Source organism: Hemicordylus capensis, chromosome 2 (assembly GCF_027244095.1).
Source record: "Hemicordylus capensis ecotype Gifberg chromosome 2, rHemCap1.1.pri, whole genome shotgun sequence".
In the NCBI taxonomy this organism is placed as follows: Eukaryota; Metazoa; Chordata; class Lepidosauria; order Squamata; family Cordylidae; genus Hemicordylus; species Hemicordylus capensis.
In genome coordinates, this window is record NC_069658.1 from 211,509,982 (window position 1) to 211,521,456 (window position 11,475).

The following is an 11,475-nucleotide window of genomic DNA, read 5'->3' on the forward strand; positions in this document are numbered from 1 at the left end:
CAGCTCCTCCTTTTTTGATGTGTTAGCGTGTGCTTGGGAGTTGAAAGCAACATCGGCTCTGTGTGAGTGCTGAGACGCTTGAAATCCCATTGCAGCCAAACAGGTGTGGTGATGGGTCTCTTAGAATGAGATATGTTGGTGGTTGGGCATGCAAATAGGTCTGAGGAGGCTGTAGTGTTAACATTACTATCGTAATATTAACAATATTACAATATTACTATTGCAATATTAACATGGTGTTAATATTACTATTATTATTTTATCTATTTATTATATTTCTGTACTGCCCAAAACTCACATCTCTGGGCGGTTTACAATAAGGAAACAAACAAAGTTAAAACTTTTATTTAAGTTTTAAGTTTTCTGTTTATTAGTTAAAATAAATAACAGAAAACTTAGAACAATAGTTAAAACAAATAAATTGATATAGTAAAAGTTAAAACATTACAACAATCTAAACCTTATAACAACATTTTGAAGCAATGTTAAAACTGTTAAAACAATATTTAATTAAAAGCCTGGGTGAATAGGTGTGTCTTTAAGGACTTTTGAAAAGTTGTCAGAGATGGGGAGGCTCTTATTTCAGCAGGGAGCGCATCCCAAAGCTTTGGGGCAGCAGTGGAGAAGGCTCGTCCCCGAGTAGCCACCACACAAGCCGGTGGCAACTGCAGACAGACCTCTCCTGATGATCTCAGTGGGCGGTGGGGTTCATAATTAAGAAGACGTTCTCTTAAATGCCCAGGGCCCAAGCTGTTTAGGGCTTTATAGGTTATAGCCAGCACCTTGTATTTTGCCCGGAGACTTATCGGCAGTCAGTATAGATCTTTCAATACAGGAGAGATAGGGTCTCTCTGAGATGACCCAGAGACCAACCTGGCCGCCACATTCTGAACCAGTATTATTATTAATACAAATATTTATACCATGCCCCTGCAGTGCGCTACTGCTTGGGGTGGCTGTAGTGATCTTGTGTCGACTCAGCCCTGTAGCCAGTCACCCTGGTTGGATAGGGCAGCCACATTTCTAGGTTCATTATTTAGCAGGGGGAGAGCAACTAGCCCTATCCATCCCCAGCACAGCATCCTTCCAGTGGCTGTTGCTGGTGTCTAGTCTTGTTTCTTTTTAGACTGTGAGCCCTTTGGAGGCAAGGAGCCATTTTATTTACTTATATCTCTATGTTAACTGCTTTGGAAACCTTTGTTGAAAAGTGGTGTATAAATATCTGTCGTAGTAGCAGTAGGTTCACACAGCACATAAATAAGATGGTTCTCTGGCCCTAACCGGCTCATACTAGGATGCTGGGCTGGGACTAAATATAGGGACTGATGCCTCCACCCCCCGCCCCAGGCTAAAGAGTCACCACTTTGAAAGTGTAGCAAGCACGACTTGTCCCCTTAGCTAAGCCGGGTCTGCCCTGGTCTGCATTTGAATGGGAGACTCCCTGTGTGAGCACAGTCAGATATTCCCCTTAGGGGGTGGAGCCGCTCTGGGAAGAGCAGAAGGTTCCAAGTTCCCTCCCTGGCAGCATCTCCAGATAGGGCTGAGAGAGAGCCCCTGCCTGCAACCTTGGAGAAGAAGCCGCTGCCAGTCTGTGAAGACAGTCCTGAGCTCGATGGACCAATGGTCTGACTCAGTATATGGCAGCTTCCAATGTTCCTAAACTGGATCAATTTCAGATTCTACCTGAATAACAAACTTGTCCATACGACAGCACTGAATAGTTTCTGGAAGGGCAGTGAGGAACTCTAGACCTTGGGATGCACTTCAGCTTCTCCTCCTCCTAGTCTTGTTCCTGAACTCTCGTTAGGTTTTTCTTCTTGTCAGGACAGCTAGGGAAAGCGTTTTAATTGGTTGCCGTGTAAAGGACTAGCCTGTCAATTGAAAGCTAATTGTGGAAAGCAATTGGATTTTTTTAAAAAAAAACTAGTTTCATGTTAGACCTCTATTATAATGGTACACCGTTCCTGGGTGGTTTACAGCAATGTACAACAAATCAAAACAATTGAAAAACCCCGTCCTGTTCTGTTTTTTTTAATCTTGGGTGAATAAATGTGTCCTTATAGACTTTTTAAAAAGTTGTCTAGGTCTCTGCCCAGAAACCTCAAAAAGACCTCATGCTGCTGTGCACTCCCTGAGGAGCAAATTAAAAAGAATAAGGCCAGTGGTGAGCTGCTCTTACAGTAAAGTGTGCCGTCAAAAGTCGATTTTGACTCCTGGCGCCCACAGAGCCCTGTGGTTGTCTTTGGTAGAATACAGGAAGGGTTGACCATTGCTGCCTCCTGCAGAGTATGAAATGATGCCTTTCAGCATCTTCCTATATCGTTGCTGCCTGATAGTACCAGCAGGGATTCGAACCGGCAACCTTCTGCTTGTTAGTCATGCATTTCCCCGCTCCGCCACTTAAGAATTGTTCCCTTTGGTAAGCAGGGTCTGCCCTGGTTTGCATTTGAATGGGAGACTGTGTGTGAGCAGCACTATTCCTCTTAGGGGATAGGGCCACTCTGGGAAGAGCACCTGCTTGCATGCAGAAGGTCCCAAGTTCCCTCCCTGGCAGCATCTCCAGATAGGGCTGAGAGAGATTCCTGCCTGCAACCTTGGAGAAGCTGCTGCCAGTCTGTGCAGACAATACTGAGCAAAACAGACCAATGGTCTGACTCAGTATATGGCAGCTTCCTATGATCCTAACTTTGAGGTATTTGGATCCCTGGCCAGAGAACAGCCTAAATGGCCAGCCAGCTAACTGTGTGGTATGCACAGCAATGTGTTGAATCCCGCAGGGCTTGGTTTTCATCTTCTGCCATCATTAAGTGCTGCAGAATCAAAATGGTGCAGCCACCATGATGGTTAGCATAGTGAGTGGTTTTTAGTTGAGCAGCAGCGATATAGGAAGATGCTGAAAGGCATCATCATCTCATACTGCATGGGAGGAGGCAATGGCAAACCCTTCCTGTATTCTACCAAAATAAAACCACAGGCCTCTGTGGGCGCCAGGAGTTGAAATCGACTTGACGGCACACTTTACCTTTAATTGATAACTTAGGGTAGATATTCTTCCAGGTCACTTTTACTTTACCTCTTTATCACATCTTTACACCCAGCTGCTCTATCTATTCACTGTAGTTACGATTTCAGAAGAAACACACTCTTACCCACTTCTTATTGCAGGCAAATGTGTTTATTGCTGGCTGGGTTAAGGACACAACCGGAACAGAAACGCAGAGCAAAGGAATGTTCAAGGGGTTGGATCTAACTCCAGCCCACGATCGAAAGTTCTGATGTTTAACTCTTCAGGGGTCCTGTGGCTCCAGAGGTGGTTTTTGAGGATCACTTCAGTAACCTTAGGGCGATTGTGATCATGACCCACCCTAAGTCAGGGGAAACCATAAGTGAACAAGTCCTTTTGGAGTCTTCCTGCCATAATTTTTTTAAAAAAACCCAAGATTGTTCATATTGGCATTCCCAGTACTGGGAGTAAGAGGCACATGTCCGAAGTGTTTGACCAGGTGTCCTGAACCTCTTGCCTCCCACCACTGGCTTGATTGATTGATTGATTGATATACCACCCTTCCAAAAATGGCTCAGGGCAGTTTACATCAAAATCAAAATCAAAATCAAATCAATTAAACAAATAAAACGATTTAAACATTAAAATCATTTAACAATTGAAATCATTTAAAACCAACATTAAAAATGTAAAGCCATTTAACAAAAGCTTCATCCATTTCTTTTGGATGAAGCAGGAAGTGGCGGCGGCAAAGGAATTCCAGCTCTGGGCTGGAGTTTAAAATTTATATATATCTAGGTGGGGCTGTACAGCATGGGGCTGTCCTTGCTGCTGCTGGGTCCCTAAAGCAGGGGGGAAGCCGCAATATCTGCGGTGTCGTCAATATGCAGATGACACCCAATTCTACCTATTATTTAAGTTGGATATCAGGGGGGCGGTGGGTATTTAAGTTGGATATCAGGGGATCGGAGGCTGTTTGGGGTGGATGAGGGCTGAATCCAGATAAGATGTAAGTGCTCTGCATTGGTAAAATCGGAGAAGTGAGGGAAATCTGGTCTTGGACAGAATCACACTTGCTCTGAAAGACACAGCCCACAGCTTGGGGGGTGCTGCTGGACCCAACACTGTCCTTGGAGGTGTGCAGAAGTACTTTCTTCTGGCTACGGTGGGTACGCCAGGTATGACGCTACTTGGGGAGGTCAGACCTGACTTCAGTCACTCGTGCATTGATGACCTCCAGATTGGACTACGGCAATGCATTCTACATGGGGCTGCCTTGAAGACTGTTCAGAATCTTCAGCTCGTCCAGAATGCTGCTGCAAGGATGCTTCATGAGCGTTACACCTACCTTGCAGCACCTTCACGGATTACCAGTCCACTTCCAGGCTAGATTCAAGGTTCTGGTCATGACATTTAAAGCCCTACATAGCGTGGAGCTGGAGAACCAGTTGGACTGCATTCAGCCATATTATTCTGCCAGGGCCCTCTGTTCAGCATCTCAGGCCTTGCTCATGGCCCTGCCACTAGGCAGGGCCTTTCTGGTTGTGGCCCCTTTAAACTTTTAAAATATGTAACTTTAAATGTGTTTTTAGCTTGGTCTTTTTAAATGTTGTTAATTTCTATTTTATATTTCTATCTATTTTGTAAGCTGCCCCAAGCAGTATTGTACTGGAGGGAGAGGTATAAATATTTTAAATAAGAAATGTAAACAAATCCCCTTCTGCAGTTCTGCTCTTCCTGGCCTTATTGGGACTTTCCACATTGGCAGTTAACACAAATTGCTGCCATCTACCTCCAACCAATTTGTACAACATGACAGCCCTGCTGGATCAGGCACAAGGAAGCCCATCAAGTCCAGCATCCTGTTTCACACAGTGGCCCATCAGATGCCTCCTGAGAAACCCACAGGCAAGAGCTGAGGGCATGCTCTCTCTCCCTGCAACTGGGATTTAGACACATCTTGCTTCTGAAGCTGGTGGTGGCTATAGTCAGACCAGTACCCACCTTTCCTCCATGAATTTGCCTAAGCCCCTTTTAAAGCTGTCCAAGCTAGTGGCCATCATCACATCCCGTGGCAGAGAGTTCCACAGATTTAAGTTTGTGCAGTATGGAAAAAGTACTTCCTTTTGTTGGTCCCACATCTCCCAGCAATCATTTTCATGGGATGACTTCTGATTCTAGTGTGTTGAGAGAGGGACAAAATTTCAAGCAACCTACACACCACTAAGAGAAGGCTCCATGGCCATATTGCTTGAAGGGCCTGGTCAAATAGGGTTGTTGAGGATGAACAGGGCACGTAACTGTGCTGTAGGGTTTTGAGTATCTGACTAGGACCGGGAAGAGATTGCTGCTATCACTTGCTCAGCCAAACCTCACAGGATTGGCAATCACATGAAAGAGGTGGAGAGGGCAGAAAGGTTAATGCTGTGATGTGGGATGTCACGTCGCTCTAAAAAGTAACTAATGACTCAAGATTCAAGTATGGAATCTCCTCTTTCCAGGCCTGAGTCACAGTAATTTGTCAAACTTGCCAAAAATATGATCTACCTAACTAGATAGGGATCGGTTTGCATCGAATCGAATGCTTAGGGATGATTTATTGGCTTGGAGTTTAGTTTGGATTTGGAGCAGGTGATAGTTAGATAGTTAGATTTAGATTTGGAGCAGGTGATGGTTTAGACCTTCGGGAAATGGAAGAATTACAGGCTCCTGAGTCTAAACCACCTACCAAAGAGGTGTTGGGATTTTTGTCATTGACATGGTCTCAGTTCTTTGTATGGGGCATTCTTTATGTGAATGTCTCTGTGTACTGGCTTGTGGGTGGAGTCACGGTCTGTTTGGTCTGCTTCGTACTTGCTGTCTTGAATTCAAACTGAGAGGTTCTCCCCCTCTCTGCACAAGAGACTGCCAGTCTGTTTTCTTCGCCTATGTTTAGTTAGTCACAAATATCAAACTCTTGTTTCTCTGTTAAAGTTGCTTCCTGTTCAGTTATTTATCGGAGATAAAGTAATTTATCTGCAACACAAGAGTGCCTGCTGAATTTCTTGATTTTTTGTATTCTGCCGCTGCCTCCTACTGGACCCAGTTTCTGAACTGGGTGTGATTGGCTCAATTAGCCATCCCTGAAGCTGAGGACAGTTCACTTGATTGTGCCTCTGAGGCTCGCTGTTATCTCTGCACGAGTCTCTGCTCTGGCCCCCGCTGGAGGTGGGTAATTCTGCCAAGTCTCTGCTTTGGGTGTGATTTGAATGCTCAGTTGCAGAGTTGGTATGCTAAGATGGAGACCTGCATTTTGCTCCCTGCCCAGCCCCAAGCAGCGACAAGCACAGAAATATTGTTTAAATATTATTTTAAACTTGGTACACTGCCTAGGGATATACAAATCCGGTGGTATAAAAATTTAATTAATAAATAAAATAATGGGGTTGACATCTCTGAAGGCAGTCCAGGTAATCTTGTACACTAACTGTGCAGATAAACTTGAAAAAGATTTAACAGGCTTGTAATCCAGAAGATAAACTGTGTCACTGAGTGCCTGGGAAATTCTGATTCAAGATAGGATGAGAATTCTTCTTAAAATCACAGTAAGAGGGGAATATTCGTCAACTGTAGCCTGAAGTGCAGTTGAGAGAGGATTCACAGTGGTGATGTTGAGGAAAGGACCATGCTTCTGTTGAAATCCTTGAACAGAGACTGATATTGTGATCAGATGTGTGTTTACAGAGTGTGTCGGCATACAAGGGGGTTGGCTTGTGAGTTAAGAGCACATGGTTAAGTGTGCATCTCCCTCCAAGGAATTCTAAAATTAGTGCAGGGTTCTAGTCTTAAGAATGATCAACTTTACCCGTCCAGCAAGAGACCAATGGAAGGTCAGGTTTTCTTTCTGGGAGTTTAGCTGCTGGCTTTGAGCTGTGTTCATACTGTGGTCTTTAGCAACCTCTAGTGTCAGTCTGCTGGGTTGGTGGATGATTCTGAAAGCAAGATGATGCCACTGAAACGATTATTACAAACAGGTTTATACTGTATTTACCCGAATAGAAGACGGCCCTGAATTTAAGCTGATCCCCTTTAAAAATATTGATTAAATATAGGTTATACGATTTACCCAAAAGGAAGAGAACCTTGAATTTAAGACAACCCCCCAATTTCTAAGGTTAAAGAAATTGGGGTAAAACTAGCTTTGGATTCGGGAAAATAGAGTAAATTCAATTAAATAGTCTGTCAAATTTTATCCACTTACTCAGAATAAAAGCAAACTCTTCCTTTCATTATAGCAGATAGTACCCCTTTCTAGCAAATAATGCATAAAAGCCCACAAAGTTGTTTAGTTGAGTTCATCAAGCTTATAATACCATATGCAACATAAAGGGAATACAATGAACTGCCAGCGTGGTGTAGTGGTTAGAGTGTTGGACTAGGACCAGGGAGACCCGAGTTCAAATCCCCCATTCAGCCATGAAACTAGCTGGGTGACTCTGGGCCAGTCACTTCTCTCTCAGCCTAGCCTACTTCACAGGGTTGTTGTGAAAAAGAAACTCAAGTATGTAGTACACCGCTCTGGGCACCTTGGAGCAAGAGCGGGATAGAAAATGTAAAATAATAATAATAAGAAGAAGCTAAAGCATAGGGGCAATAAGTAAAACAATGATTTTAAAACCAGCGGCTTCATAATAATCCCCTTCAAGCAAGAATTCAAAAATGCCTCTAATGAATTGCAAAGTTAATACCTCCAGTGTGCATTATTTATCAAAAGCCGCCTCTTTTTGGAAGATCTGCCTCTCCTCAAGTATATTATTATTTTATTATTATTTATTTGATTTTGAATATTCGAATTTAGAAGCGCCGTTCTCTAAGAATGGTTCTTTTAAAGCTGCCTGCTGTTACAAATGATAAAAGGCCTCTCCTGTCAATAATTATTAATTTAAAAGCCACTACCTGCCTGGACTAAATAGGGGTTTTAAACACCCCCCTCTGTTTCTTAGACCTGAATATGATTAGGGAAAGCTGGAAACTTTTCTGTTTGTTATTAAAAATAAATAAATCTGAAAGTACTTCTCACTGCGCTGCACATACCATATTTTGCATTGAGAGTCCTAGCACTTAAATCTTGGTTGATCACATACCTTTCCTCACAAACCCACAGGTGTGGGCCAGAGTGCATTTGTAACAAAAAAGATTGCACAACCCCCAATGGATTCTTGACCATTTACACAGCAACTGGACACAACATGTGTCCCTTGATCCACAATTCAGACACACACACCTGGATCACAAGCCAGTTTGGACGTATAGTGCACTTGTAAGGAAAAAAGTTAAAAGCACAAGACATGCCTCTTGCTTCACAGTTCTCACACAGATCTTCTGGATTGCAAAGCAACTTGAGCATAGAGCATTTATTTTTTAAAAAATTGTTTATTTGGATGTTAACAGTTAGCTCCACTTTCACGAGGTGTGAAATACTCTGCGGATAGAGAGAACTCTTTTTGCTAGCTTTACTGCAGTAGGGGAAAAAATTGGTTAGAAACCCAGCAAATTGATCGATTCATTTAAAATTAAATATCCAGAGACCTCCTACCCTGCTCCACCCTATACCAAGCCATTTCAGGAGATCTAAACAGTGGGGTGAAGCGGGGAGTGCTTTACCCTTTTTTAAATGAAGGCAAAGGGCAGATTCCTCCATATGGGGATGGAAAGATGGTCTGGATGTGGGGGGGGGGTGGCATCCAGCCCTGCTGGATCAGGCCCAAGGAGGCCCATCTAGTCCAGCATCCTGTTTCACACAGAGGCCCACCAGATGCTTCTGGGAAGCCCACTACAGTCAAGAGGTGAGGGCAGGCTCTCTCTCCTGCTGTTGCTCCCCTGCAACTGGTATTGAGAAACATCGTGCCTTTGAGGCTGGAGGTGGCCCACAGCCACCAGACTATTAGCCATTGATAGACCTGTCCACCAGGAATCTGTCTAAGCCCCTTTTAAAGCCATTCAAGCTAGTGGCCATCACCACGTGCCGTGGCAGAGGATTCCGTAGGTTAATTATGAGGACTGGAAAGTAAACTTGTAAAAGAATATTTTCCAAAACATTTAATAGAATGGGTGGAACTGCTTTGTGAACAGAAGGCCCCAGTTCAATCCCTGGCAGCATCTCCAGGTAGGCCTGGGAAAGTCTCCTGCCTGCCTGAAACCTTGGATAACTGCTGCCAGTCCGTGCTGAGAATACTAATAGGACAGATGGACCAATGCAGCTTTTCTTCTAGTGGCTCCAGGCACTTCTGCCGTTTCCCCCTTTTACGGCCAGGGAATGTCATCCAGGGGCATGACTGTGTGAGAGCAGTGCTGGCGAGGGATTTTGCACACCAAGCAAAGTGCCTCCTGCTCCTCCATGCAGAAAGGGCTGAGCATCTCATCGTGCTGCTCACAAACTTCTCATCCTGCACCTTGCCAGTGGTTGGAGACCTGCGGCCACCTGGCTCTCTCTACCATGCTGCCCAGCCGAGCTTTGGCATGGTGGACAGTCTCCTGGCAGGTGGGGTACTGGTAGAGTTGGCATGCCCCCCGAAATTCTGGGTTTCGTCCGGATTTTAAGCATCTCACCCGGATTCTCCTGGATTTCAGCTTTCATTTTAAAAAAGAAAGAAAAGAAAAGCTAAGATCTAGCCCTAGTAGAAGCGGAATTATGGAGCAAAACGTGCCGTCACTCTTCTGCTCAGAAATTATTTTCAAGCCCATCTGCATGAGATGCAAATCAGGCACCCAGATTGGGAAAGCCAGAATATGGCACCCCTAGGCACCGGAAGCCATGGCCCAGCTGCTCCCAACAGCGGGGGATGCAGACCTGGCCAAAAGTGTGGCTGCAACCATGACCCCTGGGTCTTTCATGTCCTCCGGGCAGACAAGACTGCTGGCCTCTACCTGGAGGTACTCCAGAGGGTTTGTGGTGCCCATGGCTCCCTGTGGGGCTGATCCTCTAAGAGGGCACATCTGAAAACCCACAGAGATGGCCACAGCTGGGGAGCAGATCCCAAGAGGCTCAGTAGGGCCGTGATCCACCGGAGTGGCAAACTGGGCTGCCACAACATCATCATCAAGAGAAGCCCACCTTGCTCTCTGGTCCTCTCTCCCTTCTCAACTGATTCCACCTGCCAGTCTCACACGCAGGGGTGCACCTAGGTAATTTTTGTGCCCAGCATGCCCCCACCATGAGGGGGCCAACCTGCTTTTGGGCCCTCCTGCCCTCCACCCGCCCCTGTGCCAAACCTCCAATTCTGCCATGTGTGGGGCCCAGGCGTGAGCTGAGCAGGCCTCCCCCCACCCCCGTGGCAGCAGATGGAGTGACTGCTAACGTCTCCATTTGCACCAATGGACCCCTTTTTATCTGCTTACATTCGTGTGAGTTCAGTTGCTGTGTGTGCCCTCAAGAACCCATGTGTTAAAAAGATGGTGTGTCAATATGTGTGTGTAGTTGTGTGTGTGTGGGGAATGATGCTTAACTTGTGGTGGTGCTCCTCCAAAAAAGACCTCTAGGTCCAGCCCCCCAAACAGGTGCGCTTCTGGTTGCAGGGGAGATGCAGCAGCAGCAGGAGAGAGGGGGGCGGAGATGAAGGGGGTTCCCGCACTGTTATATCCCATCCCATACACAGTTTTGTTATTTAGAAGTTTGTCCCAGTGGGGTTCCTGTAGGGAGTGTGGTGGAGGCAGGAGGAGAGAGGGAAAGAAGATGATATTGTCTTTTCTTAATAAAGTTCTCAGTGACTTTGTGTCTTCAAGGGAAGCAGAGATCAAACCAGCACCTTCCTTAGGAAGACAGGCAAATGCATCTGGGCCTTCTGAGTCAGAGGGAAAAGGCATTAAGTGGTTATAAGACAGCCAGCATGATGTAGTGGTTAGAGTGCTGGACTAGGACTGGGGAGACCCGAGTTCAAATCCCAATTCAGCCATGAGACTAGCTGGGTGACTCTGGGCCAGTCACTTCTCTCGCAGCCTAACCTACTTCACAGGGTTGTTGTGAAAGAGAAACCTAAGTATGTAGTACACCGCTCTGGGCTCCTTGGATGAAGAGCGGGAGATAAATGTAATCATAATAATTTATTATTTATTTATCAAATGTGTACACCACCCCAAACTTTTGTCTCTGGGCGGTTTACAATAACATAAAACCAGTTAAAAACATATACAAAAACTTAAAAACAATTAAAAAAATTAAAAATAATCCAGAGATTAAAACCCAAAAATGATACACTGTGTGGAAGAAGTGGATAGTGTTCCCCCCTCCTTTTCCTTACACGTACTAAGACTCAGGGGTCACCCAGTGCCACAGATTGACAGGATATGCGGGGCAGGCAGAAGAAAAGGACTCCAAACAGTGACTCGGCCTAGCTATGGAACTCACCGCCACGAGGCGTAGCAATGGTACTCAGTTTAGAGGGCTTTTAAAGGGGACTTAGTTAAACACTTCCATAGACTAGGTCAGTTACTGG